Source organism: Mixophyes fleayi, chromosome 4 (assembly GCF_038048845.1).
Source record: "Mixophyes fleayi isolate aMixFle1 chromosome 4, aMixFle1.hap1, whole genome shotgun sequence".
Taxonomy (NCBI): domain Eukaryota; kingdom Metazoa; phylum Chordata; class Amphibia; order Anura; family Limnodynastidae; genus Mixophyes; species Mixophyes fleayi.
This window is the reverse complement of record NC_134405.1, coordinates 94,434,496-94,456,133: the sequence shown is the minus strand read 5'-3', so window position 1 is coordinate 94,456,133 and position 21,638 is coordinate 94,434,496. Positions and strand designations below refer to the sequence as shown.

General features: G+C 41.4%; 1 long non-coding RNA gene across 2 annotated transcripts in view; it reads right to left on the bottom strand.

Moving 5' to 3' along the window:
• Positions 1-826: 826 nt before the first annotated feature.
• Positions 827-21,638, bottom strand: part of LOC142151765 (uncharacterized) — a 143,091-nt gene continuing 122,279 nt past the window's right edge. The window contains exons 4-5 of one of the 2 annotated variants that reach the window (XR_012691246.1): positions 7,828-7,922; positions 827-1,070 (exon numbers count right to left, since the gene is read on the bottom strand). This is a non-coding gene — a long non-coding RNA (uncharacterized LOC142151765). Of the gene's footprint in view, positions 1,071-7,663; positions 7,923-21,638 lie in introns of those variants that run through there. The other variant, XR_012691245.1, reaches the window with a different exon arrangement.

The following is a 21,638-nucleotide window of genomic DNA, read 5'->3' as shown; positions in this document are numbered from 1 at the left end:
TTCTTTGTCCCATAATATTAGTTTCTGCAAAGGCGTGAAAACTGTAGGCATCCACTGTGCCTGCATGGTGATTACCTTGTTTTTATCTTCTCCTGCTGCACTCATCTTATTACTCAATGTTTCTATGTCTATACTGTTAAGCACCCCCATTCCAGTACCTGTTGCCCCCAATAATGTATCATACCACTCCCTTTTCTTCCTATTTTGGCACTTGGGATCAAGAGGGAATGTGATATTGAAAGTGTGCTGGGTTGCATATTTCCTAGTACCTATATTTCTGCAAGTAGAGGGCACCTTGATTAGAGTATCATTAATGACTCTTGGCTTGGGGTCTAATATGTATAGTTTTTCCATGAGTACATACTCCCCTGGTATCTCAGTACTGTTGGTACACATCATCATCAAATCCCCTATTCCCTTCCACGCCCTTCCTATTGGTACTGTATTATTATTGGAGCCATTTACACACTTGAGGGCTTCTATCCAGGCATGGTTATACCCTTTTAATTTGATAAATGGTTCAGTGCAGCATATGATGGGAGTACTATTAGTCATGGTCATAGTATCATTTTCCCCTGGTGCCCAAAAATAATGGGGTTCTTTCCTCCCTGCTGTTTCTACAAACCTATGGCCACCAGTAAATGTAAAGTTTGACCTACAACAGGGATATGGAATCTTTCTTCTGCTTCTTCCTGTCCCTACATTTATCTTCACACATTCTTCTTGATTACTTGATTTATTCCATATCATACCTGCACATTTGGTTAAGTCTACCTTCTGAACTTTATTTCCTGGCATATACATGTATATACATTATCTGTACTGTAACTAGTGCTATGCACATTATCACATAGAAAGGATTCATGGTGCTTCAATTTTCACCGTCAGCTTTTTGCAGTGAGACGCGTGGACCCAGGTGTCTCTTCCTCCTAACTTAACAGAAGTGGCAGTAGTCAAGACCACTTGATATGGACCATCAAATCTGGGTTCCAAAGTTTTCCTCATGTGCCTTTTTAGGTAGACCCAATCTCCTGGTTGCAAGGCAAGTGTTCCTGTATCGTTATTTGGATCTGGAATGGAGGAGAAAACTTGAGAGTGCACATTAGTCATTATCTTTGTAAGCTGTATTAAATAATCAGTTAGATCTGCATGATTATGTTGCAATTGCTGAGGAAAATAACACCCTGTCTTCGGGGCTCCCCCAAACAATATTTCATAAGGGGACAACTTATGCTTCTTTCCTGGTGTTGTTCTAACTGTCTACCTTTAGCTCTATATTCAATCTACCCAGGTTTTTCCTGTTTCTGCAATCATTTTCTGAATTTTTAACTTTAATGTGCCATTCAATCTTTCCACTTTTCCACTTGCCTGAGGCCTATACGGGGTATGAAAGACTTGCTGTATCCCCATATCCTTCATTATATTTTGCATTACTTCCCCCGTAAAATGCGATCCTCGGTCTGATTCTATTGTTTCAGGTATTCCATACCTGCAAATTACTTCACTTATCAGTTTCTTGGCAGTGTTTTTAGCTGTTGCCTTAGCCACTGCCCAGGCCTCTGGCCAATTTGAGAATAGATCTGTACACACAAGGACATACTCATATGTTTCTACCCTAGGTAGCTGTATATAGTCAATCTGCAATCTCTGAAATGGATATAATGGCTTTGGTGTGTTCTTCTGTGGTGTTTTCACTACCTGACCTGGATTGTATTTTCCACATATCACACAGGCTGCTGCATATGCCGTAGCAGCAGCATTGAATCCTGGTGCTATCCAATGTCCTAAGACAATATTGGTCATAGCTTTAGAATTGTGGACCAGCCCATGTGCCAATTGAGTCATCATAGGGTATAGGCTTCTGGGCAAACAATACTTATTATCTGTTCTCCAGAGCCCTCCCTGACATGTAGCACCTTCCTTTTCCCAGGCTTTTTTGTCTATTGAGGAGACTTGTTCCTGGAACTTTTGCAGTATGTCTAGGGTTACAGGCTCTACAGGGTTTTCACCCTGTGTCACATGACAGACCTGCACCCTGGGCATAAGGGCTGCCTGTTTAGCAGCAGCATCTGCCTTGGCATTTCCCATAGCCTCCCTAGTCTTTTCTTTAGTGTGTGCCTGGACGTTCAATATAGCTACCTTCCTGGGTAGCTGCAGAGCTCTAAACAGAGCCCTTATCTGTTCTGCATGCTTGATAGGGTTTCCTGCTGACCCCACAAAATCCCTGCTCTTCCATATTGGCCCAAAATCGTGGGCCACGCCATATGCGTACCTGGAGTCTGTGTATATGTTAGCATATTTGGTTTTCTTCCATTATACATGCCTCAGTGAGTGCATGCAACTCCACCTCCTGCACTGAGCAGAAAGGTGGGAGTGGTTGTTGCATCAAAGTCTCTTCCAGGGTGGTCACAGCATACCCTGTGTGTGGTGACCCTTCATAATAATACCTGGAACCGTCAACAAATAAGTTCCAATCTGCATTAGGTATAGGGACATCTGTCACATTTTCTATTTCCTTCATATCTAGCTTCATTAGTTCAGCACAGTCATGTGACTCAGAAAAGGGGACATTTTTGTGTGTATTTTGTCTGGTACATTCCTCCCTTTCTGATTCATCAAGGGTGGGTAGGTCCCCACCCACCTCTCTCCCCTCTGTTGAATCTGCTTCAACTGGAAACAGTGTAGCAGGATTCAAAACTGCACCTTTTAATTGTTACATGTGCATGACTTAATAATGACACCTTGTACTTAGTGAGCATTTCTGTGGACAGATGCTTTGTTCTTGCTTGGTTTAGTATTTCTGTAACTGCATGTGGGACCTGTATAGTTAAGGGGTAGTCTAGTACTATATCTGCCACTTTATCTTTTAGCAAGGCTGCGGCTGCCACCGCCCCCTTATGCAGGACGGGGCTCCTCTTATGATACTGTCTAGATGTAATGAATAGTAAGCCAGCGGTCTCTGTTTATGTGAGTGTACCTGTGAAAGGACCCCTTTTGCATGTCCCTTAGATTCATTGCAGAACAAGGTAAATGGCTTATCATAGTGTGGTAATCGTAAAGCTGGTGCCTGCACAATGGCTTGTTCTAATGTTTCAAACGATGTTAGTTGTGATTCAGTTAAATATATCCTGGACACTTTTACCTCACTAAGAGCATCATAGAGGGGTTGCATTAGTAGGGATGCTCTGGCAATCCAATCCCTGCAGTATCCCACCAAACCTTGGAATGCCCTTAATTCCTTGGTGTTCTGTGGTGGCTTTACCTGCTGGATTGCAGTTATCCTGTCCTGTGTGAGGTGTCTGGTACCTTGTGAGATGCAATGTCCTAAAAATATTACCTTACTCTGCGCTGCTTGTATTTTTGTGGGTGATACCTTGCAATTTTGCTGCCCTAAGAAGTTAATTAATGATATAGTCTCTTACTGACACCCCTCAATCGTTTGGCAACACAGTAGTAAGTTATCTACATATTGGAGCTGTTGTGTGGATAAATATTTTGGTCTCCATCCCTGTAATATGAGGTTCATTGCTTCTGAAAATGCTGAGGTTGAGGTGGCTCCCCCCTGTGGAAATCGAGTCCAACAGTATTATTTTCCCTGATGTGTAAATGCTAAGCAAAGCTGGCTGTCCTCTGTAAGAGGGACAGAGAAAAATGCATTTGCAAGATCTATAACAGTAAAATACTCTGCTTCTGCAGGGATCTGATTGAGGAGGGTATGTGGGTTGGGTACAATAGGTGCATCAATCACCATCCTTTTGTTAATTTCTCTAAGATCGTGAACCATTCTATATTCCTCTGGTTTTCCAGGTTCTAACGTCTTTTTTACTGGGAAAAGGGGCGTATTCCAGGGAGACCTGCATTCCCTGAGAACTTTAGCCTGTTGGTATGTCACTACCTGTTTGGTTATAGCTGTATCTTGTTGTTGAGACAGGGGGTATTGCTTCATCTTAATGAGGACAGTATTTGGTTTCATTTTTAAATGTACAGGCTGTACTGCCAGTAATCCGACATCTGTCTTTCCCCTTGACCACACTTCCTGTGGCACTTTTTCACTGAGCCACAGGGGTATTGAGTTTGGTTTTTCTGGGGGAATACTTTGAACCAAATATATGGCAGCGTGCAGCTGACAACTCTGATTTTCTGACAGGTAAGTAATCTGAACCCTCCCATACTTGTATGTTATTTTATGCTGTATTTCTGACAGTATATCAGCCCCTAATAGATTGACTGGACAGGTAGTTGAAGTTAGAAATTGCACAGGTACCATTAAAGTCTTATCCTGTAATTTAACAAATACTGGTTCGCTTTGTTTAAGCTGAACTCCATCCCCTGATAAACCTGTGCCAGTGATTTTTACTTTACTCATGTATTTTTTTGGTATCTCTGAGGCCCTCAATACAGTGCGGCTTGCTCCAGTGTCCACTATGCAATCAATCATTTCCCCTTGGGGTAATTCCAACTGAATTTTTCCTGTGGGCCCTGGGGTATTAATAGTGGGTTGCTGGGGGCCTGACACTGGGTAGCCTATTTCCTATGGGTGTGGGTTGGGTGTGGAGGTAATAAATGCTGAGGCTTCTGGGTTTTGGTGAGTATTTTTCTGCTGCCAGACTTTATATTTCTGACAATGCCTTTTCATATGACCTGGTTGGTTACAAAAGAAACATAATCCCTTTCTTTTTGCCTCTTCCCCAGTGACTCTCTTTTTCTGGTTAAAAGCCCTTTCGTCTGGGAGTCTCCTGGACCACATGGACAGTAACATGAGAGGACTTTTCTTGGCTCTTTCTCTTTTTCTCTTCTCTCTGATCCTCTATAGCCCTTAATGCTTCTAACAGGGAAGCTACTGTCATTGTACTAGCCTCTGGCCTTTTGGCCATTAACTCACTCCTTAGGGATTCTTTGAGTCCCTGTAGGAAAGCGGTACGCAGTAGCCACTGATGGGTAAGGTTATCTTCCTGGAATCCCCTATCCAGATGTGCCTGATGAACTTGATCATAATAATCTTTCACTGACTGGTCCCTCCTCTGTCTACCCTCTGGAACAGCTGACTTTCTCTGCTGTTGTGCCTCACACCAGCGTCTCAACCTGATTAGGAATAGATTACCAGACTCTTCTGTTCTCTGTTCTATTCCTATTTGGGCTGCCACTATTCCATCCCCAACAGGTATTGCAAGTATGTCATTTACACTACCCATTCCAACTATCATTTTACAAACTTCCTCTAAGTCTCCCCAAGTGGCGGCCCAAATTGTCACCAGTCTTTCTATATATCTATGTAAGGCTAGGGGATTCTTCCTGTAATCTGGGGCTTTCCTTACTATATCAGTTAATTCCGCCGGTGCCCAAGGTCTATATTGTTCCTGTCTTTGAGTTACTCTTAATCTAGGTGCATCGGGGTGGTTTAATTAACCAAATTCTGGATTTGGTTTGTGCACTGTCTGTATATTAATTGGGTAACTGGAGACAGTACTATGAAGATATGGGGGTGGCCCTACTTCCACTGGATACATTGTAGTCCTCCCACAATTACATTTGGTACCCTTGGAATCAACCTGACCACAATTGCAGATATTAACCTTACTCCTAGTCCATGTGATGAGGGTGACCACAGGGGAGGTTTTCTATTTAAGTTTCCTAGGAGGGAGTCACATGGTTCTCCTTCAACTGATACCTGATTATCACAGTTTGGGCAGGTACTCCCTGCCCCTGGCATACAAAATCCACAAGCTGGACACTTTTTTTTATCCCCTTTCACACCCCATGCTCTAAGACTGGGGTATTTTACTGGTGTTACAAATGAATTATTGTGGGGAAATTGTCCTGACGTCCCTTCTAATGTGTGATTATGTGTGTCTGATGGTGCACTTGGGGGTGGCTGAGTAGGAGGCGGGTTTACAGTTGTATGTCCCTGGATGTCTTCTAACATCTCCTCCTTTACCATTTGTTCTTGTTCTATTTGTCTACATGCCCTACCCATGCTGACACTTGGTGTTCTTTCTTATTCCTAGTAATCCATATACTATGTTCTTTCTGAAAAGTTTCCCATCTTTTAGGATCTAATGACCCTATATCTGGCATTCCTGCCTTCCTGAAGACGATATGGATTCCTTTAACAGCCACAATACCTTCTCTTTCCTTAACTAGATCTGCAGGAGTGTATGATGTCTGTACCATCATTCCTTTACTGCCCTGGACCCCTATTACTGCAGTTATGGGAATACCGGCCCCTAGTGTGCCTGAGAAGTGACTGTTAATCTAATTTTATACACCTTTACATTTAAATCCTGTTATGGATTGCTTGATCAACTTGGGTGCATACTTTACTGATATTTTATTAATTAATGGACATCTAAGTGGCCCTATCCTTCTAATGTTTTCTGGTAAAAAATGACATATTTGCCACCATCCCAATCCTATTTGGATTTTTAGATAGTCTGGACAACCGTGACTTCCAACTATTGCTGTATATACCGTTGGATTAAAAATTCCCTCCTTATGTTTACCATATGTTACTGAACAATCAGTGTCAGTTCCTATCATCGCTATCAATTTACTAGTTTGTATCATTAATGCCTTTTGAATTATAACAACACATTTACACTCTGGGCAACTAAGATTATTTTCTGACATTTATACTCCCCACAGCATGTCTCTGATTCCCTCAGCTCCCTTTGATGTTTTTATGAAACAATATATTAATACTAGTACAATTATTACTATTAAAATAATTCCACCAATACACGCAGCTATTTCTTCTGAAGGTGTCATCTAATCTTTCTTAAGAAATTATACAGTGGACAGTAGACAGACCTATCCTCCAACCTCAGGCGCCTCTTAGCAGAGGTACCAACAAGGAAATGCGGAGGACCCTTACCAGAATCAGTGAGCAACCTTTCTGCACTTTTACCATGTTACTCGGTTGTTACTTCTTTCAACCTCTAAGAGAGCTGAGGACCCTTGTAGACTGACAGCTGGCCCAGTCGTCGCACGTTACACAAAACAAGGTCAAGCCTCAGTTGCATGTGCAAGGTACAGTCTTTGATCAGATCAGTCTTTTCAAGGTTATGTTGTCCCCTTATACATCTCTTATCAGTACAATATCACTCAATCTTTACAGGAGCGAAGGATTCTTATAATGACCTCTCAAACCCAAGGACAATCATCTACACAAAACAAGGCGAGGTCTCAGCAACAAATATAGAGGAATGCCTTTGATTATCGAGGTCAATTAATAAGTTATGTATTTGCATCCTTTTATATACATCCTGTATCGACACAAACACATACATTCACTTATCTATTTTTCACAAAAAACAAATATATCAGGAAAACAGGTTATTCAGTAATTGTTCAAATACCCGTTATACCATCCCCTACTGAACCCCACCTTATATCTTACAGGAAGAGCAGATAGAGTAGAGAGTTGCAAATGCACAAAACATCAACTACTCACCAAACGGATTTGTCTGCTGTTCCTGAAGATTGAGGAGGTCTCTGGTCAGTCCTGGGCTGGTATGTTGAGTATCCCAGATGAAGTCCCCAGAAAATGTCGGGGTACCGAGGCTTGGTGCCCCTACTTTCAATCTCTGATAACCTGATTTCCTATGTGGTATTTTGCTGTCGACAGCAGAGTGAAGAAGTGAAACACAAACAAGGTGTTGCAGGTTCAAAATCAGCTCTGAGGGTCTTTGCAGCCTGGCCCTTTATTTATACCTAGGGTCCAGCATTAGCTGGTTAACAACAAGTACATATAAGGAAATCTCTTTGGCTCAGCAAATATTTCTTTGCAACAATAATACATATAAGGCAACATCCTTTGTTCAGCATTACGTGCTTTTCCTGCCGACCGTTTCCTTCAGTCTGGCATCATGCTATTGTCTGTTCTATAGGAAATACTTGTTTTTCTTCAAGGCGTTGTCCTACATCTGTAGTATGTAGTATTTTAAGGCATTTCACACATATATTTGTACATCTTAATAACTATTAATTATTTTATACCCTCACAGAAAGTACTAAATAAATGAAAGCTAGAATCTGATTGGTTGCTATAGGCAACATCCTCACTTTTTCAAACCCGCAGCTTAGTAAATCTAGCCCTTAGTGTTGTTCTAGGCTGCGCTTCTCTACCCACTCTAAGAAAACTTTAAACACTTTTTAAATCCCCCCCCATGCAGTGCAATATGGTTTTGCCAAGGTGCATGATTGACCAAGAGAATAGATCTGTTTATGCCAAGCATATTTAAATGTCAGCACTAGTTTTTTCTGCAGGAAATTTGTTTTATTATTTTACTGCTTTCTCAGTAAAACATTAATTTCTAATAATCCTTCTGGAATTTAACTTGCAATACACTCCCAGGGGTGTATTTAGAATTTGCTGTGCCCTATATAAGTGTTGCCTCTTATCCCATATCCCCTCCACCATAAATTGAACCGGGAAAGTAGGTGATTGATAAAAATAAATTATGCTTCAAATTATGTAAATCATTTCCATGTCTTAGATATATGTAGTTTTCCTGTAGGGTAAATACAGGCCTGTATACTCCACTGTCAAACCTTGTTTCTGTTACACCCTTTTTATCATCTCTTGGTAATGATTTAAATGTTAAGCTTTATGAGGGACATTCAATTCTAAAAAATCTTTTTTTTTTTTACAGAAATATGCCTCATGTTTGCTTGTGCCCCATAGAGGTGCAAGCAAAAATGAGTGGATATTTTAAACGGTAAAAATATGCAGTGGAACATCGCGGCCAATTGAGTTCATCCCTATGTGTCTTTATTAGCAATTCTTTTGATTTAAACATGCATACATTTTGTAGCCCTTGTTGTAGTACCAATCTGCAGAACTGTGGTCTGTACTGTAAGGGTCCTATTTATTACAATTACACTTACCGTTGCGTATTCAGCTGCCACGGCAAAAGCTAGTCAGAGCCATTAGAGTTACTTGTCGCTCTGGAGGTCCTCGTTCTGCCCTACTGCGCGTGAGAGGGGGCCTAGTGCATGGGAGCAGGGGCGCACAGAGGATTGTCGGGGGGGGGGGGGGTTTCTCCCCTCGACCCAGAAAAAAAACCAATAAAAAAAAACGAGAGAGAGCTGCTGTATAGGACAGTGGCCACTTAGTTAGCGCAGGGGGGGTTTCTAGAGACTCAGAAACTTCCCCTGCGTGCGCCACTGGGGTGGAACTGGAAGCCTGATTTGAGCTTCGAATTTCCTTTCTACTGCCAAAAAAATTGTAATCAAATCTTTAAAAGAACACATACATACATAAAAATATAGCATTATGTTATATTATATCTACACCCCTCCCCCCCAGAAAATAATACTCTTTAACAGATCTGGAATAATTAAATAATATTTTTTAACAGAACAAGTGGTGGGGTTACATGTAGAGATGTCACATTAAGGAGCAATATGAGATCACCTCCATCACACTTATTTACTAAGTTTATTATATGTTTGTTTGCAATATATATGTCTTTTAATCTTGACATATTTACATCATATTTTTTCGATTCTTGTTTTTATGATATTCATTTGGGAGGACAAAGAGAAGAGAAGATTCTCTTCAGATTAAACATCAGCAAATATAAGTATATTGTTCACTTATATTTTAATTTTCATATCACTGAATGTTTTTTTTTCTCTAGTTTTGTTTTGTAAAGAATTCTCGAGCGATGAAAGTATTCCCACCTTGAAGTTTTTATCTCTATAAGTACAAGTACTGCTGAGGTGCTTGATCTATAAGCAAAATCACTTACTTGACACGTCATATTGCACTTTACATAGAATATAAACAAAATGTGAATCAGGAAAATGGCGTGTTAAGTATTTATTATGCTTGTCTATCTGGCCTCATTTACTCATCTGAGGTAATAGATCAGAGCAATTGGTGCTTAATTGTTACAGAAATCTTTATTTAAACCTCTATACCACAAATGTACCTGCAGCAGTACCAATGCAAATACACTAGATACATCAAATAAATTCCCTTTGTGAAGAAGGGCCATCACTTGCTGTCTACAAGTCTAGCTCTCAGAGCAGTGTTGAGGAGAGAAGCTCATCACAAGTTAACGAAATGCCCTTAGTAGGTGTGTGAATCATTGCATTCAGATTAACACTACTCCCTTCCAGTTACATCACGCCATTGTCAAGTCCACGTTTGTCAGGATCCAACATTAACTTCTGCATTGCTGTGTTGCAGATGAAAAGCAGAGGAGAGGCAGCATCAAAATCTGCTGCTTGACATGTGCAGGTGGTAATTTGTGTAGGTCAAAAGATAACTACAGTAGCAAAGAAGGAATCTGCTGAACACATGGTTAGCGGGAGTGCTTAGAATTTCTTCCATCAGTGTGCTTGCAGAACAAAAAGACTGTAGGTTTTAAGGTATTCTTAGAACAGCAAATCATAGTACATTTTTGTTTGTCTAGCTTCCTTTGAAGATTATTTTAATTCCAGCTGTCTTGACCTTACATCAATGCCTCCTTGATTAGCTATAGGCTTTCCTTTCCACTACCATTCAGGGGGGGTAGTACTGCCTCTAGTTTACACTCTTTTCTTGGTGAAAATGAGATTTCTGATTGGACTGAGCACCTGCTGTCTTTAACATTGACAAGGCGGAAGCCCGTTTTATTCTGCTGGTTAGAACGAAACTCTACAATAGACAAATGTATTTCACATAACAAAAAAAAGTTTAAAGGATGAACTACAATGTTATAATGATGTAAAAAAAAAAAACCCTCTTGACTCTATTAATAGGATGGGCATGTCAATGATTTTATTTTAGAACTGTTAGACCTATAATTGCTTAACACTTGCATGTATAATTCAAAGTACACAAGAAAAACATTTGATACATTTGCTAAGTTTCCTAGATGTCTATCTATTTAAGCCAAATCATAACAAGACACTGCACCAGCTACTCAAGTATTGAAGTTAAGTTGGATTTGTCATCATGGATTAATATTTCCTGATAAAGAAAAAATACATAAAATATACCATCAGATCAACAAAAGAATTTGTTCGAAATGTTTTTTTATTTATTGACATATTTACACATCTCTTCTCCTTTGCAAGGAATCTAGGAGGTGTGTGTTCATGAAACAGGAGAAATTAGACGATTTTCAGCTCAAAATGAATGAGTTGTAGCAGATTTCATTATATCACGATTAGCAACACAAATCCGCAGTTCCTTGGGATTCACAGTTGGTTTCAAAGAAATACAGGCTGTTTAAATAGAAATCGCTTTAAACAAATAGGCTACATGGGCAGGAAAAAAAAAACATACACACACACACACTTCAGAAATAATCTTTATTTGAATAAAAGACTCCAGGCTCTCCAAACCTCATTTGTCATTTTGTCAAAATAAATTTAAATAAAAAATCAATATATTAAAATTTGTATGATGACTGCTTCTTGCAGACTAGTGTCAACTGGCACTAAATGATAAAAGCCATGATTCCCCTTCACCAGTTTGCCAATCACAACTATTTCCCTCATTGGCAGATAACTCCTAGCTTTAATTATATGGGGGCCTAACTATGAAGCCATAAACCATGTGTCAATGACTTTTTCAGCATGGTTTAGGTATTATTATGTATCCCTTCTATCTAACAAAAACCTAACGCGGGAGATATCGTATATATCTCCTGCGTTAGGCTAAGTTTCGCATTATATATATCGCACAATAAATTTCTATTTGCGTGTAACCCCCTGTCACTGTGTGTAATGTGGGGTGCAAACGTTACATAGTGCACCTCCTTCTCAAGCCCTGGCTAGCTGATGGGCATGGGTATAAATGACACAGGTGATGTCACTTTGTGGTGCAGTGCAATGAAAGTCACAATAATTTGTGTGTCAGACCATCTCTATGACAAACTGAACTCTTTTTATTTACACTCTTCTTTCTCCAGCACGATAATCATAATGGTTGCAGCAATACAGAAATATATATACAGCTCCTTAATCTCTCCAACACAGTTCTTAATGAGCAATATGAATATGGTTGCAAGTATATCGCTGTACTCCTCCTGCATAGATGTTATATAACATACTTCCCATGTCTCTTACAGTCCAGTACTCCATACTTCACTGCAGTTCACCCTACTCTGCAGGGGCATTCACATGGGTGCTAACAGGCAGGCAGCTTCTCTTCATTGCAGTTCTGACACCCACTGTGTAACTCTCTGTAGCTCACCCCTCCTCTGCGGGGGATGATTTCTCCTTTGGGTTCTGACACTTCTCTCTGTGTACGCACAGCCCTGGCTCTGACACATTTCTCTGCGTACTCTCAGCCTGTCAAGCCCTGACACATAAGCTACACAGCCTCTTGCAGCAACCCTCTCTCCAGGGTCTCTCATGCAAAATGTCACCCTTTCTCTCTTGGCATACCTCCCAACTGTCCCGATTCAAGCGGGACAGTCCCGCTGTCCCGCCCGAGTTACAGTGTGTCCCCATAAGTAAGGAAAGGGTTTTTTGTTTTTTTCAGTGAGTGCTATAGACAGCATATTATCTATAAGTTGCACTATTGGTATAGCATACTGCACTTGTATCATTGTAGTTTTGAATTCTTCATTTCATGGAGCTTCATTTATTTTACAGTCAGTGCAGCAGTGGGTTGGAAGTATCAGAAGCATCAGTTAGGAGATCAATAAATCAATATAATCGATTGCTATCTTACCATAAACTGGATTGTAAAGATTAGAACCAATCGGTAGTGAAAGTACAGTGCAGAGAGGGGGGCTGGGGTGGATAATCAGTGACAGGCTAACAAGTGAACTTCAGGAAACTGCAGAGTGGGAACACTGGTTGGGATCACTGGCATAGCCTGGTGCTCGCAGTTGTCGGGCGCTTGCTGGCTGAGATTGGGGTGTTCGCCCTAATTACAGAGCAGAGGGATTGCTGTGTACAGGTAAGATCCTGTCCTGATAGTCAGTCTGGGACTGATCCCGGCTGTGCTGGGTAGGGAGGAGGCAATGACAGTCATGGAAAGGAGGAGACTACAGCATGAGGACAATAGGGGGTAGGGAGCAACCAGGCAGTCGAGAGGTACAACACGGGGGGGGGAGGAATCATTGAATACATCAGGGGACAACCAATCCATAAATAGATGATAAATATAGAAATAGTGTACAGTGTGGCTAAACTTTTTACATTTCATCCTGCAAACAGGTGGATGTGTAATCCAGCTCTACAGGAGAGAGAATCTATTTTGTGCACCATTATAGCATAGATCCCAATGGTTCCGATTTTGGATGGACATTCCGATTTGCGTGTCAGAAAAGGTGTGGGGCTTAACATTTGTGGGCTGAGATTGGGTTGAATGGGGGAGTGGCTTATTTTGTCCCACTTTCAGGGCTCTAAATGTTGCGAGGTATGTCTTGGTGTTCTGTTTAGTGATATGGGGTTCTTCCCCTCTCTGGGATTTAGGACTCCTCTCCTCTGTATATGTAGCCACACTGCTGGTTTTATCACAGTACTTACCAGGGTCTCCTGGTCACAGTAGTTATACAACTTCTCACAGTTCAGACGGAATCACAGTATAGCTTATCTCCAATGCATATGCAGCTATTGTATCCCTTAGTGTATGCATGCTGCCACTTGCAGCAATCCCCCTTTTCTCTTTTGGGGTCCTTCCCCTTATGGGGCTCCCCAACTCTTGCTTAGGGGACAGTAGGGATTGTCTCTAGGCAGTAGCCGCCACTCACCCTTTCTAGGGCAATGCCGGGGGACCCTGGGACCTCCACCCCACTGTCCAAGGTCCCCAGCTTTCACATGATCTCTCCTCTGTCTCTTTCTCTGTATGTATGTCTTTTCCACACTTTCTCTCACTTAATCTTCTCCAATCCCCCCCTTGCTGACAAACCCTCCTTCTTCTCACTCAGTCTCTCACAGGCTGGGCTGGTTTGTCACCATAGCAACTAGAAACACCTAGATGACACCTGCTGTAGTCACAGGGGTGCGTGTTTTACTAAAATGCCACTAAGGGGGTATTCAATTAGCCTCGAATGGGCGCTACCCCTCCTATTCAATGCTTTTCAGCGCTGGCATAGAGTCCGCTCAATTAAATGTCTCCATTTTTCTGCGTCATCGACGGAAATAAAATATGTACGCAAATTCGCAGCAACCCCATAGAACAAGTGCAGGCAGGCTATTCAAATGTCATCATTCGCCTTACCTCCTATACACTAAAATCGCGATTAGGCGTTTTTTCGATCACACCATAGAAGGTGGTGGAAAAGCGTTAAAGTATAAGGTATCCTGAAATTCCAAAATGTATTTTAATGGGGGTAAATTTAGAATATATATATATATATATATATATATATATATATATATATATATATATATATATATATATATATATATATATATATATATATATATATAATTTTAGTAAACTTGTCAGTAAATGTATTATCTGTATTAAAATTACCTTTTTAATCCCTTTCATTTAAATGTATGTCAAATGGCCGTCAAATACATCCCCTGGGGAAAAATCAAATGGTATAGTTAAGTAACTTTAAAATTACACATTAGTTACATCTCTCAGTCAACTGCCACGAGAGAAGAAGACTGTCATCTGAGAGCTGCAGACTGTTGAAAACGTTGAGAACTTGTGGATTTGTGTTTCTTATATTGCTATTTTCAATAATCTGGTTTGATTGATATCTTGATGTAGTTAATAGTTGTGCAACTTTTTTTTGTACATAATTATTTTTATTTCTTTTTTTAAATTAGAAAATTTAGTAATGGAGTCATTCTCTTTCACAGTTTGGCAGTATATGTATGCAGCATGTATGGAGGAATATGCACATGTTGGTTTGATAGTTGAGGGAGAGGAAGAAAATGTTTGTGAAATTGAGGAGAATGTAGCAGTGTATGCAGGAGCAAGTCAGGGAGAGAATGCTGTGGCTCCATTACTTGAAGTCATGTGTCTGGTCCCCTGGCCCCGGTGGTACCGCACACATTGGTTACTTGATGGGGTCCCTAAGGATGAGGTGATAAGACTATATCGCCTATCCTCAGATGCTTTTTTTTTTTTTTTATAGAGGACCTGGAACCAACAGTGCCCACAAACCATGCTGAGCCAGGATTGGCAAAACTGCTTGGGGCATTGCACTTTCTTGCGTCGGGGACTTTCCAACCAACGTTGTCAGTAATTGCGTCTTTCTCCCAACCCACATTTTCAAGGTGCTTGTTCCAGGTCCTGAAAGCTATTAAAAACCATACTTGGAAATTTATCAAATTTCCGCAGTTTGAAATTGAATGGCGGGAGGTAAAATCTGCATTTTATACTGTAGCACGTATGCCGAATGTCCTGGGAGCAATAGTGTCACACTTTTACACAGAGAATATCACTGACTGGTATTAGCGCTACTAACCTGAGAGGTGCGGAGTCTAACACACCACCGGTGTTCACCAGGGACCCCCGCAAGAAGGTTTGGGCTTTGCTGCGTGCGATGTGCAGGTCGCGGTTCTACCAGGAAGTCACCAGTGCAGTGAATAGAGGGTAGTCAGACAGGCCGAATCGAATCCAGGGAAGCGAGGTACCACGGAGAATAGGCAAGAGTAGTCAGGAACGGTCCAAAGGTCAATACCAGAATGGGCAGCGAAGTACAAGGGGAATCCGGAAGAGAGGACAAAACAAGCCAAGGAGTCAATACACAGGAGTTCAGGAACAGAGTTATAACTTAGATGCTGGAGCTGGGTAGAACCAAAACTCTGGCACCCTAATGGTGCCAGAGGGAAGTTTAAATAGGGACAGGCAGGAAGCCCTATGGGGCTGATCGCCGGGAAGCATCTGGGTTGTCTGGCAACCGAGCGGTGCATGCGCGAGCACTGCGATCACATGGTCGCGCCCCGTTGCCTAGCAACGGGATGGCTCTTCCGGGCAGAGGGTGTCCGTCTCCGGCACCCCGCGGAGGTGCGGAGACGGCACCTGACAGTATCCTCCCCCTCTCTCTTGCGGGTGGTGCAAGAATCCTGCAGAAATTTTGCCAGTAGACGTGGAGCATGAATATCCTCTTCGGAGACCCAGGATCTTTCCTATGGGCCGTAGTCCTTCCAATGGATAAGAAATTGGCGTTTACCTCTAGATATGCGAGATTCCAGAATGCGTTCAACTAAGAATTCTTCACCACGGATGGTCTTGACTGGAGGAGGTGGAGAGGATTTACTATAAAATTTGTTGAGAATGAGTGGTTTCAGCAGAGATATATGGAATGTATTATGAATCCGAAGGGAAGCTGGTAGACGAAGTCTGTAGGTGACTGGATTAATCACAGAAGAGATGGAAATATAGCGTGGAGCTAGTTTCATAGTGGGAACCTTAAGTCTAAGGTTACGGGTAGCTAACCACACTTTATCTCCTACCCGAAGTCTTGGAAGGTTTTTTCTGTGACGATCAGAGAAGTGTTTGTACTGACTGAAGACAACAGCAACCTGGAACATACTTGGGACCAGATTTGGGAAAAATTGCGGACCAAGTCTTGTGCGGCAGGTACAGAGGAATCAGATATATCAGAGAAGGTGGGGAGAACGGGATGTCTCCCGTAGATGGTAAAAAAGGGAGAGTTACCCGTAGACTCGTGTTGGTGATTATTATGGGTAAACTCCGCCCAAGGTAAATGTTCACTCCAGGAAGATTGTTGGTTTGAACAGTAACACCTTAGAAATGCTTCCAGGTCTTGATTGGTCCGTTCTGTCTGTCCATTCGTTTGCGGGTGGCACCCGGAGGAGAATTTTAGACTAATACCCAGCTGTTTGCAAAGGGACCTCGAGAATCGGGAGACAAATTGGACTCCTCTATCAGAAATGATGTCCCTCGGGCAGCCATGAAGGCGGAAGATCTCTCGAATGAACAGGTGGGCCAACTGGGAAGCAGAGGGTAGTCCCTTGAGGGGAACGAAGTGAGCTAGTTTAGAAAAGCGGTCCACCACTACCCAGATGATTTTAAAGCCATGGCTGGCGGGAAGATCCGTAATGAAGTCCATGCTAATACTCAGCTATGGTAGATCTGGAATGGGCAGTGGGTGGAGAAGGCCAGCAGGGGATCTCCTAGGCGTTTTGTGTTGAGTGCAGACCTCACAAGAGCGGATGTATTTTTGGATGTCTGAGGATAACGAGGGCCACCTGTATAGGCGGGATAGGAGGGCAATCGTCTTCTTAACCAGCATAACCAGCAAATTTGGCGTTGTGGGCCCATCTTAAGAGTTTGATGCGCAGATGTTCTTGCACAAAGGAACGACCAGGAGGGGGGGGGGGCCTTGAAAGAGGAATTGGTCAAGGCTAGAATTGTGGAGGGATTGAGGATAGGTTTGGCAACCATGGATGACGAGACATCGGAGAAATCAAAAGATCGGGATAATGCGTCAGCACGCCAATTCTTGGTACCGGGCCGGAAAGTTAGTATCAACTGGAATCTGTTAAAAAATAGCGACCAGCGGGCCTTTCGAGGGTTCAGACATTGTGCAGACTGCAAGTAGGTAAGATTTTTATGATCTGTATACACTGTGATTGGAAAGCGTGCCCCCCTCCAACAAATAGCGCCACTCCTCCAGGGTGGTCTTGATGGCGAGAAGTTCCTTATCCCCAATCCCGTAATTGGCTTCACTGGCCGAAAATCTTTTGGAGAGAAAACCACAAGGAACAGGAACGCCTTCAGAATTCTTTTGGGACAGTACTGCTCCAATCCCAACGGAGGATGCGTCCACCTCTAAGAAAAATGGCTTATTTTGATCGGGTTGAGATAAGATGGGTGCAGACAGGAAGGCCTCCTTAATGGCTAGAAATGCTCGTACAGCCTCTGGGGGCCAAGACTTGGATTGGCCACCTCTCTGAGTGAGAAGAGTAAAAGGGGAAATTAACGTAGAAAACCCCTTAATGAATTGGCGATAATAATTTGTGAAGCCAATAAAGCGCTGGGTAGCCTTGAGACCAGAAGGTTGAGGCCAGTTATGAATAGCCTCCAATTTGCTTGGATCCATCCGAAGACCGGAGCCTGATACTATATATCCTAGGAAGGGTACTTGAGAGCAATTGAAGAGACATTTCTCGAGCTTGCAGAACAGGAGATTAGCACATAAACGGGAAAACACCTCTTTGACATGCATGAGATGAGTGGACAGGTCTTGTGAAAAGATTAGGATATCATCCAAATAAACAACCACTGATTGGTAGAGTAAATCCCTAAATATTTAGTTCACAAAGTCCTGAAAGACAGCTGGGGCGTTACTGAGCCAAGATGGCATCACCAGGTATTCATAGTGGCCGTCTCTGGTATTAAATGCGGTTTTCCACTCGTCTCCTCTGCGAATTCTGGTTAAGTTGTAGGCTCCCCTGAGGTCCAACTTAGTAAAGATCCGTGCCCCTCGAATACGGTCAAAGAGCTCAGAGATTAAAGGAAGGGGGTAGCGATTTTTAATCGTGATGGCATTTAGTCTCCTGTAATCAATGCATGGCCTGAGAGAGCCGTCCTTCTTCTTAAAAAAAAAAAAGAAGCCTGCACCTGCTGAGGAAGATGACTTTCTAATGAATCCCTTCATGAGGTTCTCAGCCACATATTCCGACATAGCCTGTGTTTCGGGCAAAGACAGCGGATATACCCTGCCTCTAGGAATATTCTTTCCAGGGATGAGGTCGATGGGGCAAGCCCAAGGCCGATCGGGAGGAAGAATCTCGGAAGTGGTTTTAGAGAACACATCAGCGAACTCCGAGTAGACTTCAGAAAGGCCCACCAATGAAGATGTACAGAGACAGGCCAGCTTGGGTTTAGATAGGAAAATGGATCTCAGACATCTTTTATTGCAGGATGAACCCCAGTGGATAACTTGAGCTCACTGCCAGTCGAGAACAGCACTGTTCCGAGGTTTGAGGAGGGACAGTTTCCTCATGGATGGCTGCTGGAAAAGTTAAAACAACTATGTATGTTATTAATTGTTGTTAAACTGAGAAGAACTGTAAGAAAAATAATCTTCCTTTAATTATTTTATTAGGTGATGCAGGATATACCAGAGATGTAATTGAGTGTAGCTTTGGGCTACTTAAGAGCTGGTTTCGCTGTTTGACAGGTCCGGCGGTTCGCTTCTATACTAACCATTCAAAGTTTGTCTTATAGTTATTGCTTGCAGCATTCTGCACAATATCTGTCTGGCAAATAATTTGGAGGTAGAGATTGATCCTGATATTTTACAGGATCAAGAGCTTTCATCAGCGTCAGCAGAGGGCCCGGAAACTGGTGAACTCGATTTTTTTCATGTAAGTGTCCAATTGTCTTTATAAAAAGGGGGAAATTTTCAGGAATGCAATTTGGACTTCGGGACATAATCACAAGAGCGTCGTACAGTGTTACGTTAAAGGTTTTGAAAATATATATATATATATATATATATATATATATATATATATATATATATATATATATATATATATATATATATATATTTTATGGTGTACTAACTGTTCTTGTAAAGTTTTGAAGGATGAGCTGTGGAGTTGGTGAGTGAAGACTACACATTAGCAGCACCCTCTTGGCCAGGTGGGTGTGATGTTTTGGAAAGTGCACTATCTATCCTCTGTGCAATGCAACCTTTTGCAGGTATCCTTACTGACACATTCTCACGCTGACTGACATTTGTCTTTTTCTTTTACCTTCTCAAACATGTTCCTGTCACAACCTATTGATTTGGGATTACAGACGGACCCAGCGGCTGGACAATGGACCCACTCTTGATGCATTTTAATAAATTTTGTATAATGTTAAAAAAAAAAAAAATAAATTGTAAATTGATGTTAATGTGAGAAATGTATGATTTTGTAAAAAAAAATATTATAGTCTTAAAAATGTATTGGTAAATTTATTTTAAAAAAAAATATTCCTTTTTATGTTAAATCATTTTTAATCATTGAATTGTTTTAGTCAATTATTAAAAGCTAGTCTAGCTAGACTGTGGCATGGATTTGTGTGTGTATACAGATTTTAATGGACGTGTTCCGTGTGTGTATATGTGTACAATGGAAAACAAAATCTGTATACACACAACCCAATATACAGTTAAATCACCCCATGACAACTATAACATAATGTGGGTGTGTGTATATACTGTAGACATGGGTGATGTGAGTGTATATCTTAATATCTTTACATGTGTGTTGACTTTTTAGATGGGATCATTGAAGTTGGCTCTAAAATTAAATAGAATAGTGTGTTAATTTTAAATTATTTTTTAAAATAAAAAAGTTTTAGAAACACATATACATCTACATATATACATAGCTTCAGATAAATATGTGGAAGGGTCCTCTGTGTCCACAGCACCTTCCACAAGTATAGGATCTAGGACCTCACCCAGCCTCACTTCCCATTCTTTCATAATGATCTTTGCAGGTTTGCCACCACCAGTTCCTTTTGCATGCCTCTTGGACGTAGCCACCTTCTTCTTTACAATCCGCTTGCAGTCCTGGAACCGTTTCCTGCAATGCTCAACAGACTTTGGAACTTGCCCACAAGCAGTCACCAATGCAGAGATCTCAAGCCAAATCTTGTTCCTCTGCTGATGACTTGTGACATGTGCCCTTTAACCATAAAGGACATCGTAGTTCGATACAATTTTGTCCACTAGGATGTTCTGCTTTTCAGAGAATCGAGGTGCTCTGGTGATGTTACTACAACCCTCCTTAGGATCATCCTCATCATCGTCTTCTTCAGCCACTGTAGATTGCTGCGAGGGTCCAGTTTACACTTTTTGGATGAATCTCTGGCGTCTTCTTTCTTGTTCTCTGTCTCTCTCCTCTGTTCCTTGCTGCCACTCTTCTCCACTGCTGATATCTTCTTCATCCTGGTGTACCTGTTGAGAAAGATTTTTCCTATGCCCCCTAGACATACCGATTGTGTGGTGTGTGTGTGTGTGTGTGTGTGTGTGTATATGTATATATATATATAATATATATGTATATGTATATGTGTGTGTGTATCTCTCTTTCTCTCTCGAAAGATATACAACTATAGTGCAAGTAGCTATTTAAAAAATAATATAGCTTTTTGCAATAGCTATGCATAGTATATTTTTTTTTCCCACAAATATTTTACATACAATTTATAATAAACCACGTCCAGTCATGTTTTGAAAAGTGAACTATATATAACTTATATCAATCTAATAAAACGTTGCAAACTAAGTCAATTTAAACCAATAAAATAATGGTGTTGTGTAGTCTAGTGTTTGATGTAGTGTAGTGTCGTGTTAGCTGTGTACTGTGTAAAATATGTTTGTAGTTCTGTGTTCCAAAGGGTATGTGTAATGGAAAATATATGAAACTGTACTGTAAAATGTGCAATTAAATAAGAGGTTAAAATAGTGAAAATAAGCAGTTAAAATAGCAATCCAAAAAGATCAATCCGGGTGATTTAATAATCTCCAATAACCAGAGGGTCACAGGGATCAGCCAACAGCATCAAAGTCTCTGCAAAATGGCAGTTTGCAAAGATGTAATTTTTTTTTATAGGCAGCATGGTGGCAAAGTGGTTAGCACTTCTGCCTCACAGCACTGGGGTCATGAGTTCAATGCCCAACCTTGGCCTTATCTGTGTGGAGTTTGTATGTTCTCCCTGTGTTTGCGTGGGTTTCCTCCGGGTGCTCCGTTTT